Genomic DNA, 22937 nt, shown 5'->3' on the forward strand with positions numbered 1-22937 from the left:
ATTTCTCGTCTCACTATGTTACATTTGCTCACTATCTTTCCTCTTAACTATTCATTTGTCTTTGATGCTTTCTATTTGTGATTATTTTTCGCTCTCTTTCTATTTTCCATTTTTCTTTCCTTCTGACAGCCACTGACTTAACTTGATTTTGATAGTTTTTGATTTTCCTCCCAACTAGATCTCTTTTTCTCATTCTAATTTTATGTTTGATTCTGTTTCTCAATGATTGTTCTCTCAATTTCTCCGTTCCTCACCTGCTGGATCTTTTGTTTAGCAGTTTGAAATTTCCTCTTTCTTTGCCTCTGTCCATTCTGTCTGTCTCTATTCCTCCTTCTATCATTCCATCATTCTTCTTCCAAAAAGTATTATTCTAACTGGTTGTGCTTTTCAGTCTGACTCTTAGACTTTCCCCTCAACTATCTCCACTTCTGACTTCCTTGTCATTCTCTCCCTCTTTTTGGTATTTATTTCAATATAGATATATATTAGATTAAATTGAGTGATAATACATTGAAATGAATCAGGAATCTCTTGTCAATGTCTGCACAAATTTATTAAATGCCAGACAATGACTATCTTCAACAAGAGAAGATCTAATTGCAGGGAAGTTCTATTGATCTGTATCAAAACTTGGTTAAACCACATACACTTCTGGTCTCTGGAAGATTGAAATAGAGACACTGAGAGGACACAGAGAAGATTTGCAAAGATGATCCCAGAAATGTCTGGGTATATAGCAGGAAGGGATTGATAGGCTCAGACTTTTCTCTCTTGAAGAAATACGACTCACCTGATAAAATTATGGTAAAGTGAATACAAAAAAAAAGTTCTCTTTTTAGGCAAAGAGCAGAACAGAATGATACATTCAAATAAATACTCTGGCTACTGAGCAAGTTCTGGAATGGGGACTCGTCAGCAGGTAATTCAATTCCTGACTTTGAATAGCCTGTGGACCATCTGCAAGACCAAAATCAGGAGTTTAATGGAACACTCTCCACTTGACTGGATTTGTCCAACTTGAAAAACATTCAAGTAGTTTGCCACATTCAGGACAAAGCAGTTGGCTTGATCTGAGCCCTATCCACTATCATTATATTCACTCCCTCCACCACCAGCAACACACACCATGTATTGATGTACTGCACTAACTCAAAGTCTCCTTTGACTGTATTCATCAAGCCTGCAACCTCCTCCATGAAGACAACAAAAAGACAGCTGACAATCAAGAACTCCATCATCTTCATGTTCCCTCAAAATGGCACCCCTCAAAGTTGCACATCATCCTGACCTGAAACTATATTGCGATTCTTTCATTGTTGCTGGGTGGAAAGACTATACCTCTTTCCCTAGCAACATTGTAGGTGTATCTATACTATGTAGCTCACCATCAGCACAATTCAAGGACAATAATTTCCACTCTGCTTGTAACACTCAAACCTTACAAATGATTCAAGCTATAACCAATAGTTAACTGAAATGTATAGATCAGGAAAGTTCCAGGTTTTATGTTAATTACTAATCTTCATGATGTTGGTAGGGCAATGTTCCCCAGTATTCCTGGGTTAAAGGATACACAACATCAACCAAACAAAAACCTAATTGAAGACTGGCAAACCATACAAAAGTATATTCAAAGACGTGCAGGTCAGGTGAATTGGCCATGCAGGTCAGGTGAAAGGGCCTGTTTCCATACTGTAGGGAATCTGTATGTAAGATTATTAGATAAGATTGGGCTTTTGAAGGTCCTTTGCAAGAAGATAACAAAATCATTTTCAGTATGATTGATTTCTCTCAGGATAAAATTAACCAATAATGTCTAACATTAACTGATTGATGAACTAATTGCCAGTCTTACTTGAAGTGTTTTAAGTTGGAACCTTGTCTCCAATCTCCCATAGGCACTAAGTTTAGAACCTGAATAAAAGGAAAATATTGCAGATGTTTGAATTCTGAAATAAAAACATAAAGTGCTAGAGAAACTCAGCAGGTCTGGGAGCACAGTGGAGAGAGAATCAGATTTAACACAGAACGTTAACTCTGTTTCTCGTTCCACAGATGCTATCAGACCTGTTGAGTTTCTCCAGCACTTTATGTTTTTATTTTAAGGCTTGATGAGCTGTAAATATTTCAGGAAGAGTGTCAAAAACACAATTTACAAACCATAAAGTTCTACCTTGAAATGGAAGCCAACTGTACCTCTTTTGGCAAGGTCTGCAATGTCACTATTTGTCTTCATGCTTTATTGTACTCGTACACATCAGGCAGTTTTGCATGGCAGGCTGTGACTAAAGGCCCAGATACGTAGACAACCGCATATCTGCTGAGGACCATTGTTGTGGGGCAGTGTGCCTGGAGATGGTTCCAGAGCCATGTTATAGGAACAACAGATTTGTGGTTCAGAAGGAGCTTTACCCCGTGTCAGTTTATCTCAAGACATTGTGGACTCTTCTCCATAATTTTCCACCATGACATTTAATAGATGTAGCACCACTGGAATTTTAACTACTAAAAAGTGACAGCAGAATGGCAATTCTAGGATAGCCATAACAATAAAGATGCTCAGCAGTTTTAAAATGGTGATTCTTATGATTAAGTTTTTACAGGACAATCACAGCTAGGAAAAATTTTGAAACTAAATTATTTTGTCAGGAAGCATAGAGTTATAGTCAAAGAGTTGAACAGCATGGAAGCAGACCTTTCGGTCCAACTTGTTGAGACCAACCAGATATCCTAAATAAATCTAGTCCCATTTGCCAGCATTTGGTCCATATCCCTCCAAACCCTTTCTATTCAGGTATCCATCCAGATTCCTTTTAAGTGTTGTAAATTTTTACTTTCAGACTGTTATGCATGGGATCCTTGAAATTAATGTTTTATAGTTTTTACTGGAATTAAAAAAATAAAACTGTTTGCATCAAGAGAACCAGAACTCTCTTTATATATCACAGGTTGTGGTACATCTGTTGTCTTCTGGTTAGGAGAATTATATTTACATTCAACTTCTTCGGAAATATTCACCAGTTACAGGTAGTTAGGTTTTAAAGTGCTTGTTATCATTTACCAGGATCCACCACTGTCTGCCTCTGTAAGTTCCCAGAACCTCAAAACAGTGAAAACCTATTTACCTTTCCCAACCTTGTACTTCGATCCGATTTTGTTCTCATTTGGGCGGAGGGAAGGGATGTTGGGGGAGTGCAATGGATTAATATAGAATGCCATGTTGGTTGGCAATAGATCGGAAACTTTGAGAAGTGAGTTTATGAATTCGAAGTCTGTTGGTGACTGATTGCTAAAGATCCGAAAATATTCAAGTTGCACGGATGCTAAACGCACTGTGGAGAACACCTGGTGGCTCGATACTTGAAAATGATCTGCAGAACTAAGTCTAGTGCGACACAAGATGGTGAATGCGAGCATGTGAGTGTGCAGGAGTGAAGTTCCTAACGGGGGAGGATATCTATCTATCTCAGGATGGAAAAATGGAGCGATGTCTTTCATCCTCTCTACCTTGTGTCGGCTTTCGAAAAACTTATGTGCAGCGCTGCATAAGTTGGTGATTAAAATGTGATATTTTGTGGGGTTTTTTTGTAAAAAGATTGACCATTATGAGCCACGATCTGTGGGAAAGGAATCGAAGACATTCCACTCCCCCCATATTCCCCCCCCCCCACCCATTTAGCATTTTATTGAAGTTAAATTAAGGTGATCACCTACTGTATTAACGATTTTTACTGCTTTATTTAGTTACTGCATTCCTGTATTTTTTTAATGAATGCTATTTTAAAAATTAATTTTGGTTGGTAATTTTAACAATGTATGGGCCCCACTCGATCATGCCATTCCAGTAAAAAATGATTTATCCACGAGGTGGGATTTCGCAACAAAAAATCCAAACCGCCAGGTCTGCACCTCAGTGGGAGGGCTGCGTTTACATTTTTTAAAAAAAGTGATGACAAAATGTGTATCTGACAGTAAATAGGGGGTCTGGGTGAGAAGGGTCATTGCCCTTTTAAGGGTGGAGGAGGTTGTTGATACAGATGACGGAAATTGTGTTACAGGGCGGCGGCGTGGCTGCGCAAAGACACTCCGGGGAAATCTCAATTTCTTCACCAATCACCCCCGACAAATCCCTCCGGCCGCTCTTTCTCCCCGTCCCCGGGATCGTCAAGCATTCGGCCATGAGGAGGAGCGGGGGGGTCAGGGAGAGCTTCAGTCATTAATAGGCCCCGAAGGTAAGACTGTACCCGGGCTCTGGTGTGGCGGAGAGATCGAGCTCGCTTTGTTTCTGATGATGATGATGGCTTGGGAATCGCACGGAGACAGAGACACACACTCGGAAATGTATGGAGCGCAGTTGACCGGCAGCTGAGCGCAAGTGGGGTGTGATCCCCGAGCAGCCCGGGCTCTCTCTCTCTCTCTCACACACATACACACACACACACACACAGAGATCGCGAACTCCAGAGCCTGGCTGTGTCACTAATACCCGGGGCTCTTCTCACTGTCCCTGCTCGCCCGTCCGCACAGGCACCCAACCAAAGGGGGTCAACTCTCCCAAGTTTGACTGCTCCATTTCAACCCAGCACTTGGCATAATTTTCCAATACAATCGACCAACTTCGGCCTTATCTAACAACATTGTAGCTTTTATTTGAAGGGGGAAATGCACAGCCTACGATAACTTCATAGTTTAGAATAATTCTGATGTAGCGGTGGACAAATCCGCAACTCAGGTTAGAGAAAGTTGCGAGAATGTAGTTTGGTACTGTGTCAGCCCCCACCCCGCTTTCTAAATTTAATTCACGCCTTCAGTGTGTGTGAAGGCGAAGAACACCCAGCGATCCCGGGCATCGGCCGGATCAACTCGGAATCAATACAAGCAATCTAAAAAAAAGTTGTTGTGAAGTGGGCCCGAATCGCTTAAGTGGGAGAGTCGAATGAATGGATCGGGGACAAATGAGATCTGATGGGCAGGAACGATGTTATCTCTTTTGCAGGGAGTGTACTGTACAAAGGGCAGGACTGTTCAACCCACATCGTCATACCCTAAAGAGGAACCTTCCATTTTTGTTTTACTGTACTTGCTCACCAAGGTCACAGGTTGAAGCGTGTGAGTGAGTTGTAACAGGGCAGTGCACTGTGCACTGAGTATTAGATGGTGAGGGATTGCATTGTCTCTAGAATATGAGACGATTGGTAAAAATATACTTGACTGTGTTCAATCATCTGGCCCTGATGACATCATAAATTAGGGGAATCAATTAGCTCCAGGTATAATTCATCCTTAACTATTTTTGTTGCATTCTCAATAGTTTTATCCTGAAATCAAACTTTTGTTCTCACCTTTTCCTAGTGTGCTAACTAAATGCAATAGAAGGAATGTGAGTATATAAATGGAAAGATAACAAGGCTGTTAGCCATATCTGACCTGAATATTGGATAACTTCTTTAGCATTTTAATACATTGTAAGTAAATAAACTGTTTTAAACATATATGCATGAGAAATATTGCAGGCATACAGCAGATCTGTAGCATCTCAACCAGAAACTTTGGTCAGCATATTAAATATGTTGAACCTTTGTGAGAAAAGATCTAACAGAATCCACAGGTGAAACTTTAATTTGTTTATCTGTCTTCAGACATGGAGGACCTGTTACACTTTTCTAGGTATTCCAACATTTCTTTCTATCTTTTTTCATCTCAAATCAGTATGTAAGCTAGTCTCAGTCTTTTGGGCGTTGAAGTTTGCAAGATTAGTCTTTCTACAAAAAGAAATCATATAAACCTCAGTAAATCTGTCTCTTCATTTCTTCATAGTATCCATTTTAATTTATCTGATTCTTAAAACGATGGCTGGCACTGCATTGCAATAAGCAGTGAATAGTGACTGAAGCCAACCATTTTTCTGCAAAAGGTAGGATACATTACCTCTCTTTTCTGATATTCAAATGTGGGAAATGATGTCTTTGGAGGGAGAGAGTATAGGAATATTTAGTGTATCTGACAATACCAATATAGTGATCTGATTGGCTATCAACACAAATGTATAAATTATTTAATTCCATAGAACCCGTGTGGTCTACCAAATGATAACAAGTATAGAGAATCCTCTTATTTAAAGTGAAGTATCCAGTATTATTTTAGACTTGTACCAGTTTAATTTCTGTATACAATTTTATGAAAGGAATTTCTCATGTCCTTAATATTTTTACATGTTTTTAGAATGCAATGAATTTATTATAATAAGGCTAATAGTATTCTACTGGTTCTTAAATGTAATATTAAGATATATTTTTGTGACATAGCTGCTTATCAGGTGCACTGGTAACACTGGCCTTCCAATTGAAAGATGGTGTGTGATGATGATTGACATGCAATAGTCCCAGGTCATAGAAAGACATTTTGCATTCATATTGCACCTCCTTGACACATCCCTAAGGGCTTCATACCAGAAAAATATATGTTTTAGTTTTGTCACTGTTGTGATATAGGTAAAATCTTGAAGCCAATTTTGCACAACTATCATATAAATAATATTGAATCTGTTTTTGTGGTATTGGTTCAGAGAGATTTTGCCAGGACATCTGCCTATCTTTGATTATTGCTTTGGCAACTTTTACAACCTCCTGAACACAGGCAGGACCTTGATTTAATATCTTGTCAACAATATGGTGCTTCCATCAATACAGCATGCCCTCACTTGTCAGGTACATTCTGTGCTAACTTTTTCTAAAGTTGCCTTTAAGCATTAAAGTTTTTGCGTTAGTAGTGAAAGTGTTTCTACTGAGCAAAGTCTGACACTGAAGTATCTTACATATTTTATCTGCAATTAGTATTTCTATCAGGTCTGGGGTTACTTACAGCAATTTTCTTTTTATGTGGAGCCAGTCTTAACTGGAAATAGGACAAAAGCAGTAATGCATAGGACATTGAGAGGGTATGGGATAGTGAAATGCAAACAAAAACTGCTTTTTCTTAGCATTGCTTTACAGTTTTTAGTGCATCCATGTACCGTTATTCCATTGAATTGCGCAGTTTTTATATTTCATTCCTGTTCAAGAACCCTTACAACTGTTACTTAATTCCTTTGAAAGTTCAAGAGTTCCAAAATATTCATTTGTTTCCTTTTACATGGAAGAAATATTGCATTCTTTCCTCTTATGACCTGCTGTCAATATAGTTATTCTGAGAGAGAGAATTTTTTTTAAAAACATTTAAATATACTTGTTTCAGGGAGATCTAATCAAGTTATTGTTCAAATTATGCCTATTAACAAGAAATATTGAGTAACTTTGCAATTATACCTTCAATTCCAGGTAGTTGGTTTTACTGAAGAAGAGCAAGTTTGCATGTGACTGTCAGAGTCAGTTATTTTCCAGATGATAGTTGGGAATTTAAATCTGTGCTTTCATGTAGTGAAAGTGGAAAGCAGTGTTGAAATCTTTTGCTTTTATGAGGCTCTACCTGGAAACCACATGTACAGTTTCAATCTCAATCTACTTATTCATATGAACACCAGGCTGTGAAGTCATAGAAATCTGAAGTAAACAATGAAATTCCTATTTCAGAAGAAATGACGTGTATAAAACAATGTTTATATAATATTTATATTTACTTTATTGCTGAAGCTGTGAAGGGTAGGAATTTCTTGCAATAGTAATTCACAAGAGTTTTTTTATTTTCTTCAGTATTTAAATATTCATTCATAAGTGGAACATTCCTCTGAAGTTAATTACGCAAGAAGATAAGGTAAATCAAGAAATGATTTGGTCATACCAAGTTTAGTTTGAAACAGTTGTAGATTATAGATGTAATGGAAGACTGAAGAGGTTAAGAGATTCAATTTTTTAGCTCATGGCAAAGTAAGTATCAGGGTTGGAGATTTTGCAGTGCGATTAATTTTCAACAATTTAAGGATGCATGAAGTGTTCTGTTAGAATATTAGTCAGTCATTTCTTAAATACTAATCTTGATTCTTGATCTGAAGGACAATGCGAACTTAAGAATTTAATGGATTAATAAAATGTATCCACTTGCTGTGTGAGTGTGTCTTTGTATTGAAAGTCCAAGAATTGAATACAGTTGGGATTTTGTAAATTGTCTTTTCCTTTAGAAGTTAGATCAATTATTTCAGGACTGAAAAAAAAGGATCAATTTCAGAAAAGCCTCAAAAGACTTTATTGGCTCATGACATTCAACTGTCCAAATTTTGCAAATTTGTATAAAATGTGAAACACATTTGGATCTTCAACTCTGAAACTAAATTTTGTGACTGGTATTGTAAAATATAATGCTTTACTCAATAGTGACTTTGCTGGATAGTTAGGGAATTGCAATAGGGTGTCATGGATCATCATTGAACATAGACTACGTTTTAGGCAAATATTTAAAAAAGTCTTGCATTTATCTAAGTCCTTTTGTGATATTGCTACATCCCTCATGCCTGTCAAATATTGAAGTGCTTTTGAAATGAAGTCACTGTTATATGATGGGAATTACGGTAGCCATTTAGTAACAAGGTAAATGACTAGATAACTTGCACTTGGTGGATTTTGTTGAGAGAGACACTGGTGACCAGGACAAGGGGAAAATTCCTCTGCTTAATTTGAAAGATCTCCTGTAGACTTTTATTTAAGTGGAGAGATTGGAGATCATTTTAATATTTAATCTAAAAAACAGCACCTCTGATAATGCACGACTCCATCAGTACTCAACTGAAGTATCCTCTTAGATCATGGATTTAATTTCCTGAATGGCACTTGAACCACAAACTTCTAACTTAGGGTGAGTGCCACTATTATGCCAAGTGTGATACTGATATCATTAAAGCAAACTGATGAACTCTGTTATTCTGAGTCACACCAGTTCAACAAGATTATGGAGTCCATGCGATCTACTTATCAAAGTATTGTACCAAACTTGATGTATTATCCCAAGCATCACTGGGGACATAATTATCCTACTCTTTGAAATTTAAAATAAATACACATAATCAAGGTAAAGTTTGTATAAAATTAAAATTTAGCAGTTGTTAAAAAGAAAAATAGTAAACATGGAAATAGTGGTTTATATAGACAAATAGAGTTTAATGTCACAGGTTGAATACTTTTTGTCAGTTTTGATTGTGTTATATACTTACAATTGTAAGGAGAGGTGGAGAATAGTGAAAATGTATTGTGTTCAAGTTTCGATCTATAGAAGGTTTCTGCAGTAAATGTTAGTGAGTTGCTGTTGTTGAGGTGCTCTATTGTTGCCTAGAGATGTTAGCATGGAAAAATCTACTTCTAGTTTCTGTAATCATCAAGTTAACACAGGAGTTTAAAAGTAAGGGGATGAACAGAGATTTAGCTGAAGTTGAAGAAAGGTGCAGTGTGAAGTGCAAGAGAGTAACAGGCAGTCTGTGAGAGGGGCTTTCAGGGAGTAGGGGTAGAAATCATCTCTAATCAAACTTCTGTACTTTGTGCTGTTAATACGTTCAGCAAGACAAGTGTGTCTTTTAGTTCCTCTCCAGCCAGCTGCATGATTAACTTTTATATCTTTACAATAACTTGAATTTATATGCACTTTTCACAACCACTGGATGTCCCAAAGAGCTTTACAGCCAATGAAGGTTTTTTTTTGGTTGTAATGTAAGCAACGCAGAAATTAATTTAAACTTAGAAAACTCTTACAACCATGTGGTCATGACCAGATAATCTGTTTTCTTATGTTGTTGGTAGTAGGATGGATAATGGCAAGGATAATAAGGTATATATCCCCTGCTCTTCTTAGAAATAGTGCTGCAGGATCATTTACATTCATCTGAATGGGCAAATGGCACCTCAGTCTAATACCTTATATCAAGGTGAGAGTGTAGTGCTTTGCAGTACTGTACTAAAGTATCAGCCATGATTTGATGCTCAAGTGCGTCTTGAATCTGGAACCTCATGATTCATTGGTGAGTATATTACCAACTGAGCTGTGGCCTTCAGTATTTAAAGAAATTAGTTTACATTTTTTCAAAAAGTCTTGAACTGTAATATAAAATAGAATATGTACTGTACTGAAGTTTTGAACATGTTTCAATTTTTGAATTTACAATTCAGATTGATACTACCTTACACATCATATATCCAAGTATTAGATCATTGAACAGTGCAGCACAGAAACAGGCTTTTGGCCCACCATGGCTGCACTGACTATGATACAATTCTAAACTAATCCCATCTGCTTGCACATGGCCTGTATCCCTCTATTACCTGCCTTTTCACGTGTCTCTCTCTAAATGCCTCTTTAACTTTGCTTTCATATCTGCTTCTACCACCTTCCCTGGCAGTGTGTTCCAACTTTTCCTCATCTTACTTGAACATATGCCCCCTCTATAGTTGACTTTTCCACTTGAGAAAAAGACTCCAACTATGTCTGCTATAGGAAATATGTTGTTAAACTTGAAAAGGTTCAGAAAAGGTTTACAAGGGTGTTGCTTAAAAATGTGTTGCTGGAAAAGCGCAGCAGGTCAGGAAGCATCAAAGGAGCAGAAGAATCAACGTTTTGGGTATAAGCCCTTCTTCAGGAATGAGGAGATAAAAGGTAGGGAGGAGGGACTTGGGGAGGGGCATTGGGAATACGATAGGTGGAGGGAGGTTAAGGTAAGGGTGATAGGTGGAAGGCGGTGATTTCCCTCCCCCCACCTTTTCTCAGTCCCAACCCTCAGACTCAGCACCGCCTTCTTGACCTGCAATCTTCTTCCCGACCTCTCCGCCCCCACCCCCTCTCCTGCCTATCACCCTCACCTTGACCTCCTTCCACCTATCGCATTCCCAATGCCCCTCCCCCAAATCCCTCCTCCCTACCTTTTATCTTAGCCTGCTTGGCACACCCTCCTCATTCCTGAAGAAGGGCTTATGCCCGAAACGTCGATTCTCCTGTTCCTTTGATGCTGCCTGACCTGCTGCGCTTTTCTAGCAACACATTTTTAAGCTCTGATCTCCAGCATCTGCAGTCCTCACTTTTTCCTGTACAAGGATGTTGTCAAGATTGGAGGATTTAAACGATGGAGACATGCTGAATTGACTGGGCTTTTTTTTTCCCTGGAGCATTGGAGGCTGCGGAGTGACCTTACAGAAGTTTATAAAATTATGAGGGACTTGGCTAGGGTAAATAACCAACGTCTTTTTCCCCACAGTAGGGAGTCCAAAACTAGAGGACATAGGTTTAAAGCGAGAGGGGCAAGATTTAAGCGGGACCTGAAGGGCAACGTTTTCACGCAGAGGGTGGTGTGTGATGGAACGAGCTTCCAGACGAGGTGGTACTGGTGGGTACAGTTGCAACATTTAAAAAGCATCTGGAAGGGTACATGAATAAGAAGAGTTTGAGGGCTATGGCCAAATACTGGCAAATGGGACTAGATCAATTTAGGATATCTGATTGCTGTGGCTGAGTTGGAACGAAGGGTCTTTTTCCATGCTGTATAACTGACTCTGTGCACCCTATAATGCCTGTCATAATTTTATATACTTTTATCAGGTTGCTGCTCAGCCTCTGACATTCTAGTGAAAACAATCCATGTTTGTCCATCCTCTCCTTGTAGCTAAAACACTCCAATTCAGACAACATCCTGGTAAACCTCTTTTGCACCCTCTCCAAATCTGGCAATCAGAACTGTACATAATGCTCCAAATGTGCCCAGACCAGAGTTTTATGCAGCTACAAAATGACTCGTCAGTTTTAATACTCACTGCCACAACTGATGAAGACAATCATGTTGTGTGCCTTCTTTACCAGCTTATCCACTTGTGTTGCCTCTTTAGGGAGTTATTGACTTGCACCCTGAGATCCCTCTGTATATCAATGCTCTTAAGGGTCCTGCCATTTTCTGTATAAGTTCACCTTGCATTTCACCTCCCAAAATGCATTACCTCACAGTTGACTGGATTAAATGCCATCTGCCATTTCTCTGTCCAACTTTCCAACTGATCTATATCCTGTTGAATCCTTTGACAATCTTCCTCACTATTCACAATTCTGCCAATTTCATGTTGTCTGCAAACTGCCTAATCAGACCACTTACTTTTTCATCCAAATCATTTATATTTATTACAAACAACAGAGTTCCCAGAACTGAGTCTTGCAGAACACCAGTGGTCACAAAATTCAAATCTTAAAAACATCCCTTTCTATGACCAAGCCAGTTGTGTATCTAACTTACCAAGGATCCAACTCACCGTGGATCCTGTGTAACTTAACATAATCTTCTGGGTCAGCCTACTATGAGGGACCTTGTCAAATTCTTTACTAAAGTTCATGTAGACAACATTCACTGCCCTGTCTCCATCAATCAGTCACTTCCTCAAAAAGCTCAGAGTTTGTGAGACAAGACCTCCCCTTTATGAAGCCATGTTGACTATCCCTGATAAGTCTGTTCTTTTCCAAATGTGAGTAAGTTCTGTCCCTTAGAATCTTCTCCAATAGTTTCCCTACTACTGATGTGAGGCTAACCAGCCTACAGTTTCCTGGATTATTCCTGTGGCCTTTCTTAAACAAAGGAACAGTATTGGCTATATTCCAGTCTTCTGACATCTTGCCTGTCGCTAAAGAGGATGCAAAGATCTCTGCCAAGGGCCCAGAAATCTCCTTTGCCTCCCTTAGTATCCTGGGATAGGACTCGTTTGGCAATGGGGCCTTATCTACCTTAATGTGTTCTGAAATAGAAACCAAGACTCCAATCATCAACAGGTTGGTTTCCACACAATGAATAGGGATAGTGGAATTTTGGATAGGAAATGTTTTTGGCGGGATCTCTAACTCAGAAGCCACCCTGGCGTGACAGGCCTGCCTTCCAGTCATAGCGTCATAGAGCTGTACAGCATGGAAACAGACCCTTCAATCCAACTCATTCCTGCTGACCAGATATCCTAAATTGATCTAGTCCCATTTGCCAACATTTGGCCCGTATCTCTTTAAACCCTTCCTATTCATATCCCCATCCAGATGCCTTTTAATGAGGTGCCAGACTCTGCCGCTTTGTCTGGCACCTCATTCCATACACGCACCCACCCTTTGCGTGAAAAATTTGCCCCTTTGGTCCCTTTTAAATCTTTACCTTCTCACCTTAAACCTAGTTTTGGACTACCCAACTCTGGGGGAAAAAGACGTTGTCCATTCACCCTGTTCATGCCCTCATGATTTTATAGACTTCTACAAGGTCACCCCTCAGCCTCCAATGCTCAAGGGAAAATAGCTCCAGCCTATTCAGCGCCTCCCTATAGCTCAAACCCTTCAATCCAGGCAGCATCCTTGTAAATCTTTTCTGAACCCTGTCAGGTTTCACAACTTCCTTCCTATAGCAGGGAGACCAGAATTGAATGCAGTATTCCAAAAGTGGCCTAATCGATGTTCTGTACAGCTGCAACATGACTTCTCAACTCCAATACTCAATGCACTGACCAATAAAGGCAAGCCTTCTTTACTATCCTATCTACCTACGACTCCACTTTCAAGGAACCATGAACTTGCACTCCAAGTGCAAGTGTCCTTCAGCAAATGACCTTTCCATTAAGTGTATAAGTCGTGCCCTGATTTCCCTTTCCAAAGTACAGCACATCACATTTATTTAAATTAAACTCTATCTGCCACTCCTTGATGCATTGGTCCATCTTACCAAGGTCTGTTGTACTCTGAGGTAACCTTCTTCACTATCCACTAACCACCAATTTTTTGTCACTTACTAACCGTGTTGATATGTTCACATTCAAATCATTTACATAAATGACAAAAATCAGTGGACCCAGCACCAATCCTTCCCCAAATGACATTCACAGGTATAAGGGGCCCAGGTAGCAAGTGTGCAGGCGCTACTGGGAGAATGGTCGGGTAGATCCAATTGCTGATTCGATGTTCCTGATGTGATACAGAGAAGACAGGAAGGAGAATTTAGGAATCCAAGGGGAAACATTTCTATTTCTCCTGGCCTACATGCAGTGCTGTTAAAGCATTTGCCTTCCCTTAGGAGTTGGCTTTGCTTTCTCTTGGAACAGAGGGTTTTCTGAGAACTGAGAACCATAGCTAACCCTGCAATGCAGGTGAACTTTGAGACTGCTAACCTGATTAAATTGTCCCATTGGAAATAGATTGACAGTGATGGGACTAAATGCAGACAACCAAACCTGGTAGTGTGCAGATTTGGTCATGTTTGAGATTTTATGAGTTTTATCTAACTAGAGCTAACTCATCCATTGTTGTGGGTTAAAATTTAGCCTGATGTGTATGTGAGATGAAGCCATAAAGGTATTTTTACATTTAAGGTAGTTGGAATTTCATGGTGGGAGTTAGAACTTGATGCCAGTGCTTACCAGATCAGCAAATATATATGTTTTGACTTGGGCAATTTTTTGTTTACATGGCATTTAGCACTTAAAGTTTCTTAAAGAACAGTGCAATGTTTTAATACTCTAGTTTACTGACTTCATCTACTTTGTAGACTTTTTGCCAATCTGAAGTATGTTAGTAACATCAACTTAAAATTTTGTTTTGAACCTTGCATCCAGCATATATCTGTTGGAATTTCCTTAACTTACTTTTCCTTCACAGATATTCAAATGACTATCAATTTGCAAGTACTTGAAGAAACAGTGTGTATGTTTTAGTTGAATAGCTTTATAATACATAACAGTTCAAAATAAAAACGAATATTATGTAATAATATGCAAAATAATTTCTTTTTTCATTATTTGTAGAATGAGAATTACAGGTTAGCTGAGAGATTAGTTAACTTGGTGATTTTCTTTTTCAGTTTCTCCCCTTCTCTTCTGAAGTAGCTAATTTATGATGAGTTACATTCCAACAGCATCAATTGTCCTCAAGTACCTCTTTCTTCAAGTGTCTGTTTGGACAATCAGTACAATATTTGGGGAAAACAACCCATTTCATGACTGAATATCAAGACCTACATTTTGATCTTTGAGGAACTTTAATAGAAAAAGAGAAAATGAATTAAAAATGGACTAAAATTATGCCATGTAATTGTTGGTAGGCTAGAGCACCAACTTCACTTTGGGTTCCAGCTGATCAGAATTTTGTCCTTCCCAATGTTGAGTTTTTTTAGCAAAGGTGTCTGAATAATGAATAAACATTGGGATATTGGTTTATTTTTTTTTCTGCTGTCTCCAAGTTTAGATTTTCTATTATATATTAATCAATAACTTGCTGAAGTTTGTTGGTAGTGGAACGTTGTGAGCACCTTTTGTTACAGCATTGATGTTGCTGGCCTTATTTATGAAGTAGGAGTAAAACTTTGACATCTCTCTGTGTAAGAGATTCACTATGTTTCTAGTTGGTAACAAAATCAATTACCTCCCTAATTAGCCTGATACTTACCTTATGAGAATTTGGGTTGTGTTTGTGGAACTTTTGTAGGTAAGTAATTCTGAATTAAATGCAATTGATAATCATTTAAAATAAACTCCTGTTCAGTCTCCCTCAATTTCTCAGAACACTTTTGATGTCACAGTTTCACATTCCACATGAAAGGTAGGGTGGTCTGGGCCACAGATACCTCTGACTGCCCATTAGACTTGCCTGAATGGAGTCAACCTTTTTAATTGTATTTTGGCACTGAATTGTAAAAGAGCAGTGATGTTTGTGTATATATCTGTGATTTTTGCTATGTGAATATTTGCAATAATTTATTCTCAGTTGATAATGCTGATGAGTGTAGAGACAATGATGCGGGAGGAGGAGGTACAAAATATAAATATTTGGCTGTATTCTCCCTCCTCCACCTCTGGCAAACTGTTTAATTGTACATCATCCTCCCAACATGGCTCATCTTATTTACAGGTACCTTTAATTGCAACAGTAGAATTGGCTTAACCACCGATTGTTTCACACCCATTCTGTGATTGGTTGATAACAAATATGAGTCAGATGAAATAAGTTGTTGAAATGGAATCAAATATAGCCACAATTTTGTATTGCGTATTGTAGTATATAGAACAACATTTGACAAAGTAGACTATGGGGGAACCAGTGGATACCAAGCAGGAAGAAAATAAGAAATTGGGTCAGGCATTCAAAGTCACAAAGTAATATTGTAAGTAGGTAATTTGTCGAGGAGACTTTGAAAGTTGCATTTGTTTATGCATAATAGTTAGCTTTGCTTAAAATTGTCACAGTTCACTAAGTCAAGTTGAAAAGGGCTGACTGGCAACACTGAGCTTCACAGTAACACATACAAACTTCTGTACAAACATTGTACTCAAAATGTGAATGTGACGCTTCTATTTCCTTGCAGGTTTAAATTAGACAATAAAGGACTCTGTTTATTGGAGTTCTTTAGAATCATAGAATTTTACAGGACAGAAGGAGGCCATTCGACTCATTGTGTCTGTACCAGCTCCCGAAAGAGCTACCCAGTCAATCTCCACTCTCCAGCCCTATCTCTCTGGCCCTATAACTTCTTCATTTTCTTAAAGTTTCTACTATAAAAATGTTTAAATAGCTGAAATAAACAAACATTTTGGTTATGGCTCATACTATCATTCTATTTCTTTTATTAAAAGAAACCAATGCAATGGATTGCAGCATCCGTGGCTTTTATTTCTGTCTGATGAGTAGCTGCTCATTTACATTGTATGTCACAATGCAACACTTGAAGCATTCTCTATGGAGTCTTAATGAAATTCCTGCAATTGCTGTTGCACTGAACACATACTCGGGCACATCACTGACTTTGGTTTTGCCAAGAAAATGAGTCTGATTTTTTTGACACTCAAACTAAGGACCTCCCGGTGCCTTTCATATTTATTGTGTGTTCAGAAAATTCCAAAATTAGGTATAGTTTTTTTAAAAAAAGCAATTTTTTTTGTTTGAATATTTTCTCAATTCAGGAAAAATTCCACCAGGCTGGAAATTAACAAATATAACCCCTATATTAAAGAAAAGGAGGGAGGCAGAAAACAGAAATGAGGCCAGTTAGCATGACATCTGTCATGGTGATAGTGAAGGAGTCCATCATCAAGATTAAAGCTGCATACTTTGAAAAACTCAACGTAATCAGGAAAAGTCAGCATAGTTTCATCAAAGTGAAATTGTGAATAACCCACTTATTGGTATTCTTTTGAAGGACTGACATGTGCAATGAATGTAGGGAAATGATGTGGGTACTGTGCTTCACCTTTCAGAATGCAATTGGCAACGTGCCGCAAAGATTTATTGCACAGAATAGGAGCTTATTAAGGAGGCAATGTTAACATGGATAGAAGATTGTCCAGCTGGGAGAAAACATAAAGTATGCATAAACAGACCTTTCCTGATCAGCTGTATGGGATGAGTGGAAACCCAAATGGATTTGTGCTAGAGAATCAACCTTTTACAATTTACTTCAGTGACTTAACTGGAGGGAAGTGAAAGCATGGTAGCTAAATCTGCAGATGATAGCAAGATAGTTGAGAAAGTATGTTGCAAAGAAATCACAATGAGGTTGCAGATGGATATAGGTAAGTTGAATGAGTGACTGGGAAAAATCTGACAAATGGAATATAATATGGAAAAAAGTGAAGTTTTTCACTTTGACAGGATGAATGAAAATGCAGAGTGTTACTTAAATGGACAACAACTGCAGAATACTGAGATGCAGAGGGTTTTTTTAATTCCTTCGCGGACATCATTGACCAGGCCAGCATTTATTACCTATCCATAATTGCCCAGAGGACAGTTACCTGTCAATGGTAATGTCAATGAGAGATTCACTCTTACTGGAGATAACTGTTACCTGTCACTTGTGTGGCACAAACACTATTTTCTACAATTAGCCAAGTTTGTATGCTATTTAGATTGGCATAGACTGTAGCCTAACCTGAGGATTTGTGAATGGAGCTGAACATTTTTGCAATCATTAGCCAGCATCCTCATCTGTAACCATATGATGGAGAGCAGGTCGTGGATGAAACAGCCAAAGATGGTTTGGCCTAAGACAGTATCCTAAAGGAATTGTGGGCTCTTGTGATACAGTGGTAATGTTGCTATCTCTGGAAAAGGAGGTCTGGGTTCAAGTCCCAATTGCTCCAGAGGTGTAAGATCTCTGAACGGGTTGATAAGATGAACCTAAAGAAACTTAGATTTTTGTGGTGTAGTGTTAGTATAACTACTGAGTCAGGTATCATCATTCAAGTTTCACCTACTCCAGAGTTGTATAATAACAATCTCTGAACAGCTTGATTATAAAATATCAACCCTGAGGACCTCCTACAGAGATGATTGGGCTTTAACAGACATAACTATCTTTGTTTCTGCCAAGTGCAACTCCAGCCAGGGGACAACTTCTGCAATTCCCAGTGATAACTTACTTGGGGTCTCTGATGCCATGTTTGGTCAAATGTTGCTTTCATTTGAGGGTAATCACTCTCACCTCTTCTTTCTTTGTACCCAATTCTGTCAGGATGTCTAGAAACGACAAGTCTTGAGTGGTTTGGTTGGGACCCAAACACTGCGTTGATAAGTGGGTTAGTGCTCAATTAGAGTTACCATTCAAATAATGTTTAGTGGAACAGAAAACTACAAATACAATTAGATTATAGAAACTTAAAAATTAATCGGACATTACTAATCGACAAATGGGGTTAACCTATTTGTGTCAAATTTCTGTGACCACAATTTTAATGCAGGTGTTAACCATTTAATCTTGCACATGCTATTAAGATTTTCACTGGAATAATGGACAAAATGTGTTATCAACATCCATTAGTGGGTGAATTTAACTGTATAGCACATTTCCGCTGGCAGAACAGGAGTGGATGCCACCCCTACTATCTTGCTGGTTCCTAAGCTATTCCAATTAAAATTGAAAGTGCTCACTGCATGCATGTGAAAAAATATACAGTAAAGGGATGGGAGAAAGTTTTCATTGGTGAAAGCTGCTGACAATGCCGCACTGTCCAAGATCCTCAGTGGCGATAATTGAAATGTTTTATATAAACTCATTACCTTATAAGGACTCTGCCAGTCAACACCCTGAGATAGATCAACATATGGCCAATAATGATACACCCTTTAGTCCTCTCATTTTCTTACTTAGATTGGCAGGTCACACCATACTGAGAATAAGGGACCTTTTTCACTCCATTCCTCCATGCCCTGAACTTATCCTTTGTCCTCCCTTAGTTTCCAGTTCTACTCCTCAACACCCGCCACTGACTTGCTCTTGTCAGTCCCAAGTCTCATTGTAAACTACCATACTCTGTTTTGTCAGAGGGTTCAATAAGGAAAATCACTGACCTCTGATACAACTGCACAAACCGACCATTGTATGTCATTTTCAACCAACATGGAATGGGATGCTATGATATTTTCATGGAGAAAGTGTGAACTGCAGATGCTGGAGATCAGAATCGAAAGGTGTGGCGCTGGAAAAGCACAGCAGGTCAGGCAGCATCCAAGAAGGAGAAGAATCGACATTCGGGCATAAGCCCTTCATCGACTCTCCTGCTCCTCAAATACTGCATGATATTATCATGTACTGCTAACTTTATCATGAACATAATTCCAAAATGTTTTAATGTAATGAGAATGGCTTTGCACATGTATTACAACGAGGTACTTGCAACTCAAATAGCATGAGGCTTGACCTACCTGAAATGTCCCAAGGTAATCTCTATGTTTGAATCTACTGCTGGGAAAACTAATTTTATGCTCCCATCTAAATTATTCCATCAGCCAGTTTTTTCAGTCTTGCACACCCCATAAAATCAAACATGTATTTCCAACTGTAATTTCTAGGCTACTCTAATACAATGCTAATTACAGAATAGAAGAACATCACCTGAGAGTGCAATATCTTTCATTTACCAAACTTGTTCAGATAAGGTTGTCAACCAGTTTTGCATCTAGTTTTGGGCTCATTTGGAATTGAATTGAAAATATTTCTTTATATGCTGGGAGAAGATTTTTTTTTCTAACATTCCAGTTAATATTAATGTCCAGTTTTGGAGCAGAAGTATTGTCGTTTTTGTATTAGATTAAAGAGAAATATTTATACAAAGGCAGCATGGTGGCTCAGCAGTTAGCACTGCTGCCTCATAATAGCAGGCACCCAGGTTTTTTTCCAGCCTCGGGTGCCTGTCTGTGTGGAGTTTCCATGTTCTCCCCCTATCTGCATGGATTTCCTCTGGTTTCCTTCCACAGTCCAAAAATGTGCATCTTAGGTTGATTGGTCATGCTAAATTATCCCGTAATGTCCAGGGTTGTGCGGGCTAGGTGGACTAGCTATGGTAAATGTGGGGTTATAAGGATAGGATAAAGGGCTGGGTCTGGATGGGATGCTGTTTGGAGGGTCGGTGCTGACTTGATGGGCCAAATGGCCTCTTTCAGCATTGTAGAGATTCTATAAACTGGTTTTAGTTTATAACCTGTTTGGTGAAATAATTTGTATTTAATGTTAAGCATGTAAATAAAAATGAAATGTTCAAGCACATTAATGAAAGATAATCCAGCAGATGAAATTTAGTTTGGATGAGTGTAAACGTTGCTCACGTCACTGAACAGACTAAATTATATGTGAAATCTGACTGGTTTTGGAATGAGTATTAATAAAGCTGAACAAGATTTAAAGGTTCCCGTAGTTTTGGTAATCGATACATGTAGTTGACGTAGAACAGTAATCAACAAACAATGCTGAATGATGTCACCAAGACAGTGGAAGCCGTTTTTAGGTAAACTCAAAACCAGCTGTTAGATATTATTTTGGAGTTATACAATGATGCAGCATAGAACCGAGCCATTTGTTGTATCATGCCAGTACTGATGATGATGGGACAAACTGTCCTAGTTAGTCCTACTTCCCTGTTCTTTTCCCATTGCATACCAAATTGCCCCCTTTCCCCCTTAGTTCCAATTCTCTTTTGAAAATTGTTATTGAATCTGGTTCAACACCTTTCCTGATTGTAACACTTCACTTTTTCTCCCCCGTGTTACTAACTTAAGTCAATGATCATAAATCTCTGCTCTTTGATTAGTGACTCTTCTGCCACTGAAATCAGTTTTTGCTGATGTATTATAATGTAATTTTCACAGTTTTGACCGTCTCTATTAATTCCTTTTCTAAATTCTAAAGAAAAGACACAATTTTTGTTTAGTTTTTCCAGATAACAGAAATCTTACATCCCCAGTAACATACTCATAAATGGTCCCTTTAACCTTGCTAAGTTTGCATGTTCACCATGTGGGCAGCACGGTGGCACAGTGGTTAGCACTGCTGCCTCACAGCGCCAGAGACCCGGGTTCAATTCCCGAATCAGGCGACTGACTGTGTGGAGTTTGCACATTCTCCCCGTGTCTGCGTGAGTTTCCTCCGAGTGCTCCGGTTTCCTCCCACAATCCAAAGATGTGCAGGTCAGGTGAATTGGCCATGCTAAGTTGCCCGTAGTGTTAGGTAAAAGGGGTAAATGTAGGGGAATGGGTGGGTTGCGCTTCGGCGGGTCGGTGTTGACTTGTTGGGCCGAAGGGCCTGTTTCCACACTGTAAGTAATCTAATCTAATGTGTCTGCTTGGATTTCCAGTTGCTCTGGTTTTCTTCCACTGTCCAAATAGGTGGACTGGCCATGATAAATTGTCTGTAGTGTCCAGGGATGTGTGAACTAGGTGGAATTACCATGGGAAATGTGGGGTTATGGGGACAGGGTTGGGGTCTAGGTATGGGTGGGATGCTCTTCAGAAGATTGGTGCAGATTCAATAGGATGAATGGCATCTTTCTGCACTGCAGAGATTCTATGAAAATCCCAAGGTGTTATATATATATATGTAAGCAGCACGAGGATAGCAAAGGAAAGGATAGGTCCTTTCAGAGACAAAGGAGAGAACTTATGTATGGAGCCAGAGTTCTTAACAGACCACAGTACATCATAGGAATAGGCCCTTTGGCCTACCAACACATACACAAAGGAGAAGGACATAGTGGTTGGTGAGTCTAGAAAGGGGAATGTTGATATTCTAGAGCATATCAATATTTAAAAAAGTGTTGGATGTTTTGAAAAGCATTAAAGTAGATAAGTTCCCAGGACCTGATGGGATCAATCCCAACATACTTTGGGAGGCAAAGGAGGAAATTGCTGGGGCCTTATATGAATTGTTTTGTGTTCTCTTTAGTCACAGAAGTCCCAGAGGTCTAGAGAGCAGTGAATGTTTTTCCTTTGTTTAACAAAGGAACAGAAATAAGCCTGGAAATTAGACTGGTGAGCCTTACATCAGTGATAGGTAAATTACTGGAGAAGATTCTGAGGGACAGGATTTACTCATCTTTGGAAAACCACTGACTTAATAGTGATAGGCAGCATGGCCTTTTGTCAGGGAAGGTTGTGTTTCACAAACTTGTTTGAGTTTTCTGAGGATGAGATAAAGATGATTGATGAGAGCAGGCTGGTGGATATTGTCTACATGGACTTTAGCAAGACCTTTGACAAGGTTCCTCAAGGTTGACACAGAAAGTGAAGTCACATGGGATCTCTGGAGAGCTGGTAATGTGGATACAGATCTGGCATAGTCATAGAAAACAGAGAGTAGCAGTGGAAGGGTATCATTTTTAAGACTGGAGATCTCTAACCATTGGTGTTCCACATGGATCAATGCTGGGGCCCCTGCTGTTTATAATATATAATTTGGAGGAGAGTGTAGATGATCTGATTAGTAAGTTTGCAGTCAACACAAAGATTGGAGGCACTATGTATAGTGAAGAATAATGTCAGACGATACAATAGGATATAGATAGGTTGGACATGATAAATGGCAGATAGAATTTAATCCAGACATATGTGGTGTGATCCATTTTGGAAGGTGTAATGCAGAAAGCAGTAAATGGAAGAATCTTTAGAAGTATTTACATTCAGATGGATCTGGTGTACAGTTCACTGAGCACAAGTTGATAAGATGGTCAAGAAGGCGTATGGTATGTTTTTCTTCATTAGGGCAT

General features: G+C 38.9%; 1 protein-coding gene across 2 annotated transcripts in view; it reads left to right on the plus strand.

Moving 5' to 3' along the window:
• bcorl1 (BCL6 corepressor like 1) overlaps window positions 1-22937 on the plus strand; it is a 265520-nt gene that overhangs the window by 92109 nt on the left and 150474 nt on the right. Inside the window, exon 1 of one of the 2 annotated variants that reach the window (XM_043704668.2) lies at window positions 4064-4232. The exons of the other annotated variant lie outside the window; for it this stretch is intronic. The gene's annotated coding sequence lies outside the window, so the exon portion shown is untranslated. Of the gene's footprint in view, window positions 1-4063; window positions 4233-22937 lie in introns of those variants that run through there. 2 annotated transcript variants of the gene reach the window in all.

This window comes from Chiloscyllium plagiosum, unplaced genomic scaffold (assembly GCF_037043375.1).
Source record: "Chiloscyllium plagiosum isolate Xiang-an unplaced genomic scaffold, Cpla_swu_hap1 HiC_scaffold_11, whole genome shotgun sequence".
NCBI lineage: Eukaryota > Metazoa > Chordata > Chondrichthyes > Orectolobiformes > Hemiscylliidae > Chiloscyllium > Chiloscyllium plagiosum.